Source organism: Octopus sinensis, unplaced genomic scaffold (genome assembly GCF_006345805.1).
Source record: "Octopus sinensis unplaced genomic scaffold, ASM634580v1 Contig11365, whole genome shotgun sequence".
Taxonomy (NCBI): domain Eukaryota; kingdom Metazoa; phylum Mollusca; class Cephalopoda; order Octopoda; family Octopodidae; genus Octopus; species Octopus sinensis.
Window position 1 is genome coordinate 16,836 of NW_021832362.1, and position 14,221 is coordinate 31,056.

At 40.3% G+C, this 14,221-nt stretch overlaps 1 long non-coding RNA gene across 1 annotated transcript; it reads right to left on the reverse strand.

Annotated features, from left to right (window-relative positions):
• Positions 1-6,246: 6,246 nt before the first annotated feature.
• Positions 6,247-7,930, reverse strand: LOC118761274. The gene is made up of 2 exons (XR_004997257.1): positions 7,320-7,930; positions 6,247-6,968 (listed from the first exon to the last, which is right to left on the reverse strand). It is a non-coding gene; the product is annotated as an uncharacterized LOC118761274 (long non-coding RNA).
• Between the last annotated feature and the right edge of the window lie 6,291 nt (positions 7,931-14,221).

Here is a 14,221-nt window from a genome sequence, read left to right on the forward strand (position 1 = left end):
CGGAAGAATTAGGAAAATCATCATATGACTGTGACATCTGCAAAGAGTCATTCTTAGAAGAAAGTAAATTCAATCAACACAAACAAATTCATACAGGGGAGAAACCATATCACTGTAATATCTGTGGTAAATCATTCTCTCGTGCTCATAGCTTAGCTATTCACAAGCGTGTTCATACAGGGGACAAACTATATCACTGTGATATCTGCGGTAAATCGTTCTCTGGTGGCTGTAACTTAGCTTCTCACAAGTGTATTCATACAGGAGAGAAACCATATCACTGTGATATTTGTGATAAATCATACTCTGATGGCAGTACCTTAATTAAACACAAACGTATTCATACAGGAGACAAACCATATCACTGTGATATCTGTGGTAAATCATTCTCTCAAAGCGATGGCTTAACCAAACACAATCGTATTCCTACAGGGGAGAAACCATATCGCTGTGAAATCTGTGGTAAATCATTCACACAAAAACATCACTCTTTTAAACACAAGTGTGTTCGTTATGAAGTTGATCCATAACACAGTGACATTGGTTGTATAACATTCCTTCAGAAGGACGAGTTTGTATCTCATAAAACCCTCTACACAAGAATGAAACTATATGAATGTGATATCAATGGTAAGCCTTTCATTTGAAATCATCCATTAAAGAATCAAAAGAACATTGACAGAGGAAGGAAAACATATCACTGTGATAGCAGTGCTTAATCATTCTATCAGAATGGAGAATTCTACACAGTCATAATAATATGAAAGATAAAACCATACCCTAAGACATTTGTGCTAAATCAATCTATGAAAATGATCAATTATTAAAACATAACTGCATTCATATAGAAGAGGAACCATATCACTACAATGATGATAATCATCATCATTTAAAATTCGCTTTTCCATGCTTCAATGATCAGATGGAATTCATTGAATGAGATTTTCCGGAGCTGGGTACCCTTTCTTGTCATCAATCCTCACCTGTTTCCAACAAGGAAATATTTTCCCTGGTGAGACATATTTTACGCAAAGGACTGGAAATGAACAACTGGACAACTATGACGAACATCACATAATATCTGGACAAGGATACACACACACACACACACATGTGTATATATGTATGTATGAAGAATTTCTTATAGGAGATATTTTACGTTTTCTCTTTGTCTAAAAGTTTGTAATTCCTATTAGGTAATGAAACACATGTAATGCTAAATAAATACTATAAAACTGTTTTCCAGTCTCCTTATGTGATATGTAATTACTCTGCAAAAAATATTATCTAAACCTCAGACAAAAATAATATTTATGTATATATATAATAACCAGCTTGTGTGTACAGCTGTTATGTTTTCATTAGATTAGTGGAATAAATGAGGGGTGGGGACAGAAGGGGAGAAATAGAGTAAGGTGATCTTATAATAATTCTGCTTCTCATTCTGTTACTTAGCTCGTCAGTAAAACTTTCATGTTATTAGAGAAAAGGGGGTAGAGAGAGAAAAGATAAGACAAATAGAGAAAGAAGGAAAAGGGAGAGACAAAAGACTAAGAAAGAAGCAAGCATGGCATGTGATAGGGGGAATGTAATAGTTATTTTATGGTTAAAAAAGCTAGCTGAAGGTCGTGATATAGAGAATAGTTAGAAATATAATCTTAGCAGAAGGGTGATGTTCTGATGTTGATATTAAAGAAAGACACAGAAACAGAGATAGATGATGATGGTGGTGGTGGCGGTGTGTTGATAGTGAAAAGGAATTTCTTTTTTTTATAGAGACCATCACTCAACACTTGCACTTCTGTGCAATTATTTATCATCTCCTCACTTAAGAGATTGATATTTGTTTCTAAGGATTAATTTAGCCTAAACTATGGATTCACAAGAGACACAGTTGCAAGCTGCCTGAGAAAAGATGCACAGATCTAGAGCATGGAACACTAAGAAGATATAATGAAAAAGAGGAAAAAGATGGCACCGATGGTGTTCTGAGGAATTGGATGTAGACGGATGTCAAGTATATTCAAAGAAAGCTAAAACTATGAATGCTATAAAAATGCAAATCATCCTCTCTTTCTTAAATAGGTCCTCTTAATTTTTTTCATTCTGTAGAATTTACATGGGTCCCACCAGTAATTAATAATAAACTAAGGTGGCGAACTGGCAGGGTCGTTAGCACATTGGGGAAAATGCTTAGCTGTGGTTCTTCTGGCATGACATTTGTATTTAAATTCTGCCAAGGTGGACTTTGTCGTTCGTCCTTTTGGGGTTTGATGGAAGTAATCAACGGTTGAGCACTGGAATCGACATATTCAACTTAACACACACACCCGTGGAATTGCTGGCCTTGTGCCAAAATTTGAAAACAGTACGAACTTTAATGTCGACTTCTTGCTCTTGCCTTTGATAATGCCAGAAGCACATTGGCTTGCTTCAGTAGGTTCTGTTGAACCTTGGTGTGTGGCCAACTGAGGAATTCTATCAAAGACTTTCTCCAGGCCAACAAGTGCCAAGTATAATGGTTTATTCACAACTAAATACTTATATTGCAGTTGTAAGTAGGCAGACCTATACACACACACACACATATATTACATTAAAAATTAACTTCAATCTTGCTTCCAATGTTACATAGCCAAAATGGCACATAATGGGGAAAATACTAAGAATTAAGACTTTCTTGAAATGTGAATACAAACGGAATAAAACAAGTTTTGCATGAATTGGACAACTGGTTCTTGAGATATTAGGAGTTTTGGTGGGTATAAATACCCAAAACAGTGCATATAGAGAAAATACACCAAAAATAACTTAACCCTGAAAAGGAAGAATTTCTAGCTTTTCGGTTAGACACATTACGACTAACTTGCCAACAAAAAAAGTTGTTTTTACAGGAAATGTTTCTATTTTTGCTTTTTTGTATCTATATTTTAGCTTTCTTTAAACAGACAATTTTATTTATTTTTTTATTATTTTCAATTGAATACCAGTACGAAAATTTTTTGGCATATTTAAAAGATATTTGAAAGTGAAAATGGCTTTAGAAATACTGTAAATATTTTGTAAAAGACCTGTTCATAACCTCACTGTGAAATAAATTCTTTCCATAGGTTTTTTTCAAGTGCATTCAATGTATCTCACCTCCAAAGATTTGGTTGCTATTTCTAGCATGCCCTGTTACCATATAACAGCTATTTATGATAAAGGACCCAAAATAGCTGTTATGTGGTAGCAGGGCATGCAAGAAATAGCGGCAGAAACTTTCTTTTTCTAAGGAAAGGAGCCGTTTACGTGTGATTTCAAGGTCACATACATTGAAAGCATGTTAAATAACCCAGCGAAAAAAAAAAGAAAACTCTGTTGGTGTGAAATGTGGCGGGTGGTGGGTTTGGACTGAGCATCGTTGAATGCACTCAAAAAAGCCTGTGGAAAAAATTATTTCACACCAAAGTACGGGTCCTTTATGAAAAACAAGGACGGGTTATTTGAAGCTTTCTATCCCCAGTAAAGAACCAGATCATCTTCGCAATTTCAGCTGATTAATCTTGATATTGCTCCAATCTGGCCAACCCCAAGGAAAAACTAAGCTAAGAGCATTAGATTCCTTGGAAGAAAGCATCGAATGTATACGAAAACAGGGACGGAAAGGCAGACGATGTTACACAAATATAAATACAAAATACAATAAAAATAATAACAACAAAAACAGGACATAACAACAGGTGTCTTTCGACTGGGGACGAATTGAATTCAGCTGGTGTGTGTGGAAATGAAGCCTTACGGCAGAGATACAGAACTTTCATCAACACACGGAAGAATATCGATGTTGCACTGACCGCGGTCAGACACAATAGGAAGGCTAGCAGTCTGGCCTATTATTCACGTGGGAGGAGAAGATAGAGAAAAAAAGGAACAAAAGAATTAAGGAGGGGAAAGAGAAGAGAGAGAGTTGTAGGTTTGTTCAACTACAAGCGGTGCTCCAGCATGGCCGCAGTCGAATGACTGAAATAAAAGTAAAAGTACCCTATGAATTACCGTGTGAAGAATACAGATTCACAAATATTTGACAACATGTGTTGCCATGCTCAAAATGATAGCTTCCAAACCCTGTTTTGTGAATGAGTAAACATAATCGAACTTTAAGCCATTGTAACTTAAAAACAACTTTTGGATCTTTTCGGTTTGAACGGCAGTTTTTTCTAGCGGTTCATATGAAATTGTCACCCTTAATTATGACCCTAGTATCGATCTATTGCATTTCAATCTGTTTTAGGTTCAGGGGAAGGGTATCTTTTTTCTTCACACATGTAAATAAACCCAATCTGTTTCTTAAATGTGGGACATATTCATACGGCACAGAATGTCTTCACCTCCAATAGACGTCATTGATTGGTTGAAATTGCAGAAATTGAAGGAAAAAAACAACAAATATGTTGCAAACTATAGAATTTTCTTAATAAAGCCAAGAGAAAAAGATGTTTTATAAACACATTCTACCAGAATACGAAGTTTAAAAGTGTTTGGTTACGTGGAAATTATTTTAAAAAACTGCCGTTCAAACCGAAAAGATCCCAACTTTCTGTGGAAGCAGCAAATTAACTGATGAAATTCTGCATGGAAAATTATATGAATGCCTCAAATATTAAAATTATCAGATCTTTTCGGTTTGAATGGCTGTTTTTTAACATAATTTCTAGGTAACTAAAAAATTTTAAACTTCGTATACTGGTAGAATGTGTTTATAAAACATCTTTTTCTCTTGGCTTTATTGAGAAAATTCTATGGTTTGTAAGATATTTGTTGTTTTTTTCTTCAATTTCTGCAATTTCAACCAATCACTAACGTCTATTGAGGTGAAAAAACATTCTGTGCCGTATGAATATGTCCCTCGTTTAAGAAACAGATTGGGTTTATTTACATTTGTGAAGAAAAAAGACACCCTTCCCCCACCACTAACCCTAAAACAGATTGAAATGCAATAGATCGATACTAGGGTCATAATTATGGGTGACAATTTCATATGACACCGCTAGAAAAACTGCTGTTCAAACCGAAAAGATCCTGGCTTGTTACTATGGAAACAAGCACCTATACATCTGTGGCTTTGAAATGGCTAAAATTACCCAAGATTGCAAACTATAAAAAGAATTTCATGTCAATGATTGCCTTACAAAACTATACCAATACTCCAAGTATGGAATCAATAGGAACAAAAATGGAAAAAATTGAAAAGTGGCAGCGACCTCCAAAATAACATTTTTATCCATAAAATAACTATTACATTCCCCCCTACCACGTGCCATGCATGCTTCATCCTCAATCAATTCTCTCTCTTTCGGCTCCACTCTTTGCCTTATCCTCTCTCCCTCTTTTTCACTGATCACATGAAAGCATTACTGATGGGTTCAGTAAGATATTGACAGGCAGAATTACTATAAGAAAGATCAGCGAGATGGCAGAATCGTTAGCATGCCGGGCAAAATGCTTAGTGGTATTTCGGCTGCCGTTACGTTCTGAGTTCAAATTCCGCCGAGGTCGATTTGCCTTTCATCCTTTCAGGGTCGATTAAATAAGTACCAGTTACGCACTGGGGTCGATATAATCGACTTAATCCGTTTGTCTGTCCTTGTTTGTCCCCTTGTGGATAATAAAGAAACAAGAATTACTATAAGAAAGATCCCCTCTCTCTGCGTCTTCCCTCCCTCCTACTCTTGCTCCATCACTCCAACTAATGAAAGTATATCAGTTGAACAAAGAAGCTGGTTATTACATACTCTTTATCTCTTTCACTTGTTTCAGTCATTTGACTGCGGCCATGCTGGAGCACCACCTTTAGTCAAGCAAATCGACCCCAGGACTTATTCTTTGTAAGGCTGGTACTTATTCTATCGGTTACGGAGATCTTAACACACCAGCATCGGCTGTCAAGTGATGTTGGGGGGAGAAACACAGATACACAAACATACACACACACATACATACACACATACATATACATATATACGACGGGCTTCTTTCAGTTTCCGCCTACCAAATCCACTCATAAGGCTTTGGTCGGCCCGAGGCTATAGTAGAAGACACTTGCCCAAGGTGCCATGCAGTGGGACTGAACCTGGAACCATGTGGTTGGTGAGTAAGCTACATACCACACAGCCACTCCTACGCCTATATATATATATATATAATGTGTGTGTGTGTGTGTGGTTTGGATAATATTTTTTGCAGAGTAATTACATAACACATAAGGACAGTGGAGAAAAGTTTGATATTATTTATTCAGCATTACATGTGTTTCATTTCCTAATAGGAATTATAAACTTTTACACGTAGAGAAAACATGTAAGATATTTCCTATAAGAAATTCTTCAGACATACATATGTGTGTGTGTACACTTGTCCAGATATTATGTGATGTCCGTAAAGGGCCATCATGACCGTCATACTTGTGCAGTTGTTCACTTCCAGTCCTCTGCGTAAAATATGTCTCACCAGGAGAAAGATTTCCTTGCTTGGAAACAGGTGAGGATTGGTCACAAGAAAGGCATCCAGCTGGAGAAAATCTCCATCAATGAATTCCATCTGATCCACAGAAGCATGGAAAAGTGAATGTTAAATGATGAGGACCATCATCATCGTGGTTCCTCTTCTGTATGAATGCAGTTATGTTTTAATAATTGATCATTTTCATAGATTGATTCAACACAAATGTCTTAGGGTATGGTTTTATCTTTCATATTAATATGACTGTGTATAATTCTCCATTTTGATAGAATGATTAAGCACTGATATCACAGTGATATGATTTCCCTCCTTTGCCCTTCTGAGGAAATGTTATACAACAAATATCACTGTGTTATGAATCCACTTCATAAGGAAAGACTTCTGTTTAAATCAGCAAGGACCTACCATAGATATAACTGTGAACATGTTTTTCTCCAGTATGAATGAATATGTGTATAGTTAAGCAACTGTTTTCAGGGAATGTCTTACCACAGATATCATAGTAATATGGTTTTGGTTTCTCCACTGCAAAACTACTGCCAACACAGAATGATCAACCACATATCATAGTGTGGCCGTTGCCAGCCTTGTCTGGCACCTGTGTCAGTGGCACGTAAAAAGCACCCACTACACTCACGGAGTGGTTGGCGTTAGGAAGGGCATCCAGCTGTAGAAACACTGCCAGATCAGACTGGAGCCTGGTGCAGCCTTCTGGCTTCCCAGATCCCCGGTCGAACCATACAACCCATGCTAGCATAGAAAGTGGACGTTAAACGATGATGATGATCACAATGATTTGGTTTCTCCTCTGTATAAACCCTTGTGTAAGTAGTTAAGTTACTTCTTTGAAAGAATGATTTGCCACTGATATCACGGAGAGGTTTTCTCCACTGCATGAATACGCTTGTGTCTAGTTAGGCAACTACTAACAGAGAATGATTTATCACAGATATCACAGTGATATGGCCTCTCCCCTGTATGAACCCTTGAGTGAGTAGTAAAGTTACCTCTGTGATAGAATGATTCACCACAGATATCACAGGAATATGGTTTCTCCCCTGTATGAATACGTTTGTGTTGAGTTAAGCTACCGTTTTCATAGAAAGATTTACCACATAAATCACATTGATATGGTTTCTCTCCTGTATGGATATGTATATGTCGAGTTAAGTGACTGTCATTAGAGAATGAATTACCACAGATACTACAGTGATATGGCTTCTCCCCTGAATGAATACGTTTGTGTTGAGTTAAGCCACTGTTTTCAGGGAAAGATTTACCACATACATCACAAGGAAATGGTTTCTCTCCTGTATGAATACGTATGTGTCGTGTTAAGTGACTGCTACTTAAGAATGATTTACCACAGATACTACACTTAATGTGGTTTCTCCCCTGTATGAATACGTTTGTGTTGATTGAATTTATTTTCTTCTGAGAATGACTCTTTGCAGATGTAACAGTCATATGATGATTTTCTTAATTCTTCAGACATCTCTTCAAGAAAAATAAAACTGAACCTTCAAGTTGTACAGATCAACACCTTTTCAAAAATATTTCTCCTCTCACCAAAATATATGGATATTTTTCTTCTTTTTGTTTTTATAGTTTATTCCAAACAAATATCACTTCTCTTATATTTCTTCTAAATGTGATCAATGCCAATATTGAAAAAATGTTGCAAATACTTTTGTAAATCTATCAAAGTATATTTAAAAGAGAAAATTATCTCTTGCACATTTCAGACACAGAAGTAAAGAAATGCTTTCTCTCTCAGAGGAAATATTTTACTGTAATTCAGCAATGTTTTATAGAAGCAGGATTATACGTTTGTCGAATATCTTTGCAGAGTCTTTCAAACATGATACATATTGATGATTCTTTAAAAGTAAAAAATACTTTTTAGCCAATTTCATGTGATTTTCTGAAAGAATAGAAAAAATAAAATAAGACATAGAATATGTTTAAAAGGTAGATATTCAAAAGTGCAAATTTATAACGCTTCTATTTTGCTAAATTGTAGAAGTATTAAACTTATCCAATCTCATCATATTTAAGAAGTTTCTATCATAGAATGGACACATGTATTATAATAACAACTCCTAGACACACCAATGAAGCAGGAAAATCTGTGACAATGTATTAATGTAAACACAAAGACTGGTAGACCCAACTGCAGTACAGAAAAGGACATTACATGAATTTCATTGTGAACCCCCGGGGATGTCATGACTGTAAGCTTTGATGGGGAGTCATGTGTATTGGCCAGCAATGGACTGGGACATTCAAAATTTGGTAAAAATCATGTAGAGATTGTGCATTAGCATCCAAGGCACCACCAGTGAAATACCAATTGTGGTCTGAGACGAAGAAAACCTCGACCTCTCCAAGACTGACGAATGTGAAGATACTGTTGACTGTTTTCTTCGACTCCAGGGGATTGTTCATCATGAGTATGCTCCACCTGGTTAGACAGTAAACCAGGAGTTCTACTGTGATGTTTGCGGGATGCTATTCATTGGAAAGGGCCACAATTCGATGCCTCCAGGGAGTGACAATGCACCTGCCTATTCAGGTGGCAAGACAGGTGTGATATCTGTTTTTTTCAAAACAAAGTAAATAAAACACAAAAACAAAAACAAAGTAAATAAAACAAAAACACAAAGTAACGATCGACTAGTCACGACTAGCAAGCGCGGATATGCAAGTGCGCGCACTCTTCTTAAGTAGTACCCTTTTAACTTACTCAACACATCGAAACAATCAGGTATATGACATGACACATATATATGGTACATATAGACTATGCTTGACAAGTGAATGGTGCATGCTACTTGATCATGATTGATAGCCTTACAAAGTGGTTGGAAGGATGTAGGTGCAGTCAACCTACCTTGAAGGCAACTATATCGTTCCTGCCCATTTTTTTTTGGCTCAGAAAGGTGTTTCGGACACCATCGAACAAGGGAACACAATTTACAGGATACCAGTTAAAGAAATCCTGCAAAATACATGTAGGCAAGTACGTCTACCCCACCCTACCACTCAAGGTCAAATGGGTAAGCAGAACGATTTATAGATATTTTCAAGCGAGCGCCAAATACAGGAAGGAACCAGTTAAGCAAGGATTAAGGGCTAACTAAATTCTTTTCAACAATAGCGATCAGCCATCATTTCTATATGTCGTCTCCACATTTTTTTAATATATTTACTACTAATTTTCGAGTAAAAGATTATATAAACTGATTTTTATTTTCACTTTTGGTCAAATTAGTTACTTTCTAGTGTTTCGTTTCTTCTGTTTACGACATTACTTTTCGTTTCAGTATTTCAGGTGCACACTCGTTTTTTTTATATATTCCCCATTTTCTTATACAAATTATATTGTACTTCCTGCCTTTAACTTAAATAATCAAATTTACACGCCACAAAGAAAGAGAAATTTTACCTAAACAAGATACAGATCTGACGTTAACGAATATAGGAAATAACCAAAAGTGCAATGAAATGTCTAAAAGAAAACAAACAGAATGAAAGTATTAAAATAACAGCCTGGATCTTTTCGGTTTGAACGGCAGTTTTTAACATAATTTCTAGGTAACTAAAAAATTTTTAATTTCTTATACTGGTAGAATGTGTTTATAAAACATCATTTTCTCTTGGCTTTATTGAGAAAATTCTATAGTTTGTAAGATATTTATTGTTTCTTTCTTCAATTTCTGTAATTTCAACCAATCAATGACGTCCATTGAGGTAAAAAACAAATTCTGTGCCGTATGAATATGTCCCTCGTTTAAGAAACAGATTGGGTTTATTTACATTTATGAAGAAAAAAAAGATATCCTTCCCCCTAACCCTAACTCTAAAACAGATTGAAATGCAATAGATCCTATTTGTTTGGTGCAATTCTTTCTTTTAACTGGTATTACTTAATGAGAGTGGTCCAGGTGCGCGCACTCGCGCTAGCTAGTCGTGACTTGTCGATCCTACAACGACTAGGTAGCAAAGTAAATAAAACACAAAATACATAATTTTTTTTACTCAAAGTAAATAATTTTTTAAAAAGAAAGTAATTAAAACACAAAGTAAGGATCGACTAGAGACCACTAGCTAACGCGAGTGCGCGCACCTGGAGCACTCTTCTTAAAGTAGTACCCTTTTCACTTACTCAAGACATTGAAACAATCAGATATATGGCATGACACATATATAATAGAAATGTTTATATAAATATAATACTTACACAATAAATAAATAAATATATATATATATATATATATATATATATGTGTGTGTGTGTGTGTGTGTGTGTGTGTGTGGTGTGTGTGTGTGTGTATATACGCAGAGTGAGTCAACGAGGAAGGTGTGAGAAGAATATATTGTAGTGATAACTGAACTCAGAGTGGACAAAGAGAGCTTCAAGAGAATTTCTTCCTCTTTACAACAAACGTTAATTAATATTTTTCAGGTCCACATAATCAAAAATGCTGCATCTGTTTCTTTAGAAATTTAATTACCAATCGTGTATATATTTAATTTGGTTTTCTCTTAAATATCAGTTGTAAAGTGAAACCGATCAAGCAATAAAACTGCGTAAGAAACAGGAGCAAGATGCCTTTTACGAATTTATGTGAAGCACCTGTGGGATGTCGTCAGCAGCCGGACGTCAGCAGCGGGGTGCGTTGACCGGAAGCTGGGGCAAGCGGAAGGGGTCAGCCGTCAAGCGTGCGCAGGGGGCGGAAGTTGACCTTTCCAATGTGGGTCGTGCTGGCAACAAGACGTGCGAGGACGTCGCTAAAGGGTTTGGGGCTAGCAGCTGCTATCATTAGTGTTCGGGTAGGGGCTGTGAGGAAGGACCAGTCATCTCTGGAGGATCTCCGTCACCATGAAGAGAAGGTAGGTGCCTCTATATTCAAATCGCACACACTCACTACAAGCTATTTCGGCAGTTCGTAAACATTCACATTTTTTTTCAACACGATGTCTGCAAAAATTAGGATCGCCAGTGACGTCGTCAGACCTTTTAACGGCGAAGGCGATGTAGTGGCCTGGATTCGGAAAATCAGGCTGGTGGCGAGACTGCAGGGCATAAGCGACGTGGCGAGTCTTATGGCGCTGTATTTGGAAGGGAGTGCGTTGTCGCTTTACTTAGAGATGGATGAAGAAGAACGGCTCTGCGATGAGAATATAGAGCGGCGCTTGTGTGACGCATACACGGAATGCGAGTACACAGCTTTCGCTAAGCTAGGTGCAATCAGGTGGACGGGAGGCCAGGTGGATGATTTTGCATCGGAAGCTAGAAGGCTAGCGACTCTGGCCGGGTTTGCCGGAGAAGGACTGGAGAGAGCAGCCCGACTGGCGTTCGTGAATGGGTTCCCCGACGATGTAGGGATTCACCTACAACGACTGCCCGGGGTCAAAAAGATGCCATTGAGCGAACTTGTAGCTCATGCTCGCGCGTTGACGAGACACTCTGGGTGGAAGGCGATGGCGGTGACGGAGGCGCGTAAAGACGGACGACGTCCCGAGAAAGAGGTACAGAAGCCCACCGTGCAACGAGAGCGGCCGTTCTCAGGACGGTGTTTTGGATGCCAGGGACCGCACATGGCGCGGGACTGTATGCAGCCGGGGCCCGTTTGCTATCGATGCAGGCAGACAGGGCACATTGCCCGTGATTGCGGCCAGGAAAACGACCGCGGGGAAGTTGCTGCCTCTCGAACTTTCCCCTCAAACGAGTAGAGGCGCTATTGGAGACGCTGCCATTGATTGACGTGGAGGCCGAGGGGGAGACGTTCAAGGCCCTTGTGGATACGGGCTGTACGACCACCCTGGTGACTTCGAGGGTGACGAAGGAATGGATCGGGGTGTGTAGTGTCCGGGTGGTCGACATCAGCGAAATCTGTTGCAGAGGCAGCAGCAAGGTAGAGATAGTGGTGCGCGGCGTGACGCTAAGGCTACAGGCAATTGTGGCCGAACGCGTGATAAATGGAGGTGATGGGGATGGACGCCATCAACTGCCTCGGTGGCGTCAGTGTTGTGGGAAATGAGGTCACGTTCGGAAGCGTGGGGGCGTCGTGCACTGCGAGTCAGGATCGCCAGAGGGAGCAGAGCCCCGCGAGGGACTGCGCCGCTTACACCATCGAGGACAAAGACTTTCAGGCGGCGTTCGATGGTCAGCGGTGGACGATAGAGTGGAAATGGAAGGACGAGCCCCCGACACTGGAGAACAGGGTGAGCTGTTACCAGCATACCCTGAAAAGCCACGCCAGGGTTGAGTTTGAAGACGAGGTGGAGAGGTAGATCGAGGAAGGGGTCCTTGTCCCTTGGAAGGAGGAGGTAGCGGGCGGAGTGCTACCCCTGATGGCGGTGGTGCAGCCTACGAAGGGAAAAGTCAGACCGGTGCTGGACTTCAGGGAGCTAAACCAGCACATATCGTGTCACACGGGAGGTGAGGCGACAGACGTTTGTGGTGAGGCATTACGTAAGTGGAGACAGTCGACTGAGGCAGCGACAATTGTCGACTTGAGATCGGCATACTTGCAGCTCCATGTGAGCGACAAACTATGGCGATATCAGCTGGTGCGGTACAAGGGCCGGACGTACTGTCTAACCAGGCTGGGTTTCGGGCTGAATTCCGCTCCGAAGATCATGGCGGCAGTGCTTAGGTCCGTCCTAGGGAAAGACGGCAAGATTAGAAAGGCCACCAGCTCCTACATTGACGACATTTTGGTGGACGAAACTGTAGTGCCAGCCGACGAGGTAGTTAGACATCTGGAGAAGTTCGGACTGATTGCTAATCCACCGGAGTCGATTGAAGGGGGAGCCGCGCTGGGGCTGAAGCTGCGAAGAGATAGATCAGGTGAATTGGTGTTCCGGAGAGGAAATGAAATCCCAGAGCTGAGTTCCAACGTCAGCAGGAGAGAGCTGTTCTCGCTTTGTGGGAAGTTGGTCTGTCACTACCCGATCGCTGGATGGCTGCGCACGGCGTGTAGTTACACCAAGAGACGAGCAGAAGGAGAGAGGTGGGGCGACAAGGTGGGAGAAGGGACGGTGGCGATGATGCAGGAGATCCTAGAGAGGACAAGAGCGGAAGACCGGTCAGGGGGAACTGGTACGTGCCCAAGACGAAATGCGGGACCGTCTGGTGTGATGCTAGCAGTATAGCGATAGGGGTGGTGTTGGCAATCGAAGGCACTGCGGTGGAGGACGCGGCCTGGCTTCGGAAAGCAGATGATTTCAACCACATCAATGTCGCCGAATTAGACACGCTGCTGAAAGGGGTGAACTTGGCCTTGAAATGGGGGCTGCGCACGATTGAAATGCGGACGGATTCGGCCACTGTGCTTGGCTGGGTAGGATCGGTGATCACCGGTGACAGGAGAGTGCAGACGAAAGGTGCTGCGGAGATGTTAGTGAAGCGCCATCTAGGAGTTCTAGGTGAATTGATCGCCGAATTCGGACTGAAGCTGAACGTGGTTTTCGTGCCTTCGGAGAAAAACAAGGCGGACGTACTGACCAGGGTGAAAAGGGCGTGGTTGGAAGAACCGGAGGAGGCCCGGAAAGGGATAGCTGCGGCGTGTCGGTTGGATGACTCTGAACTGAAGAAACTGCACGCTATGCATCACCTAGGTGTGGACAGGACCCTGTATCTGGCAAAAAAAATTGATGCTGACGTCACCAGGAGAAGCGTCTGGAAGGTGGTTGGGAGCTGCGACAGGTG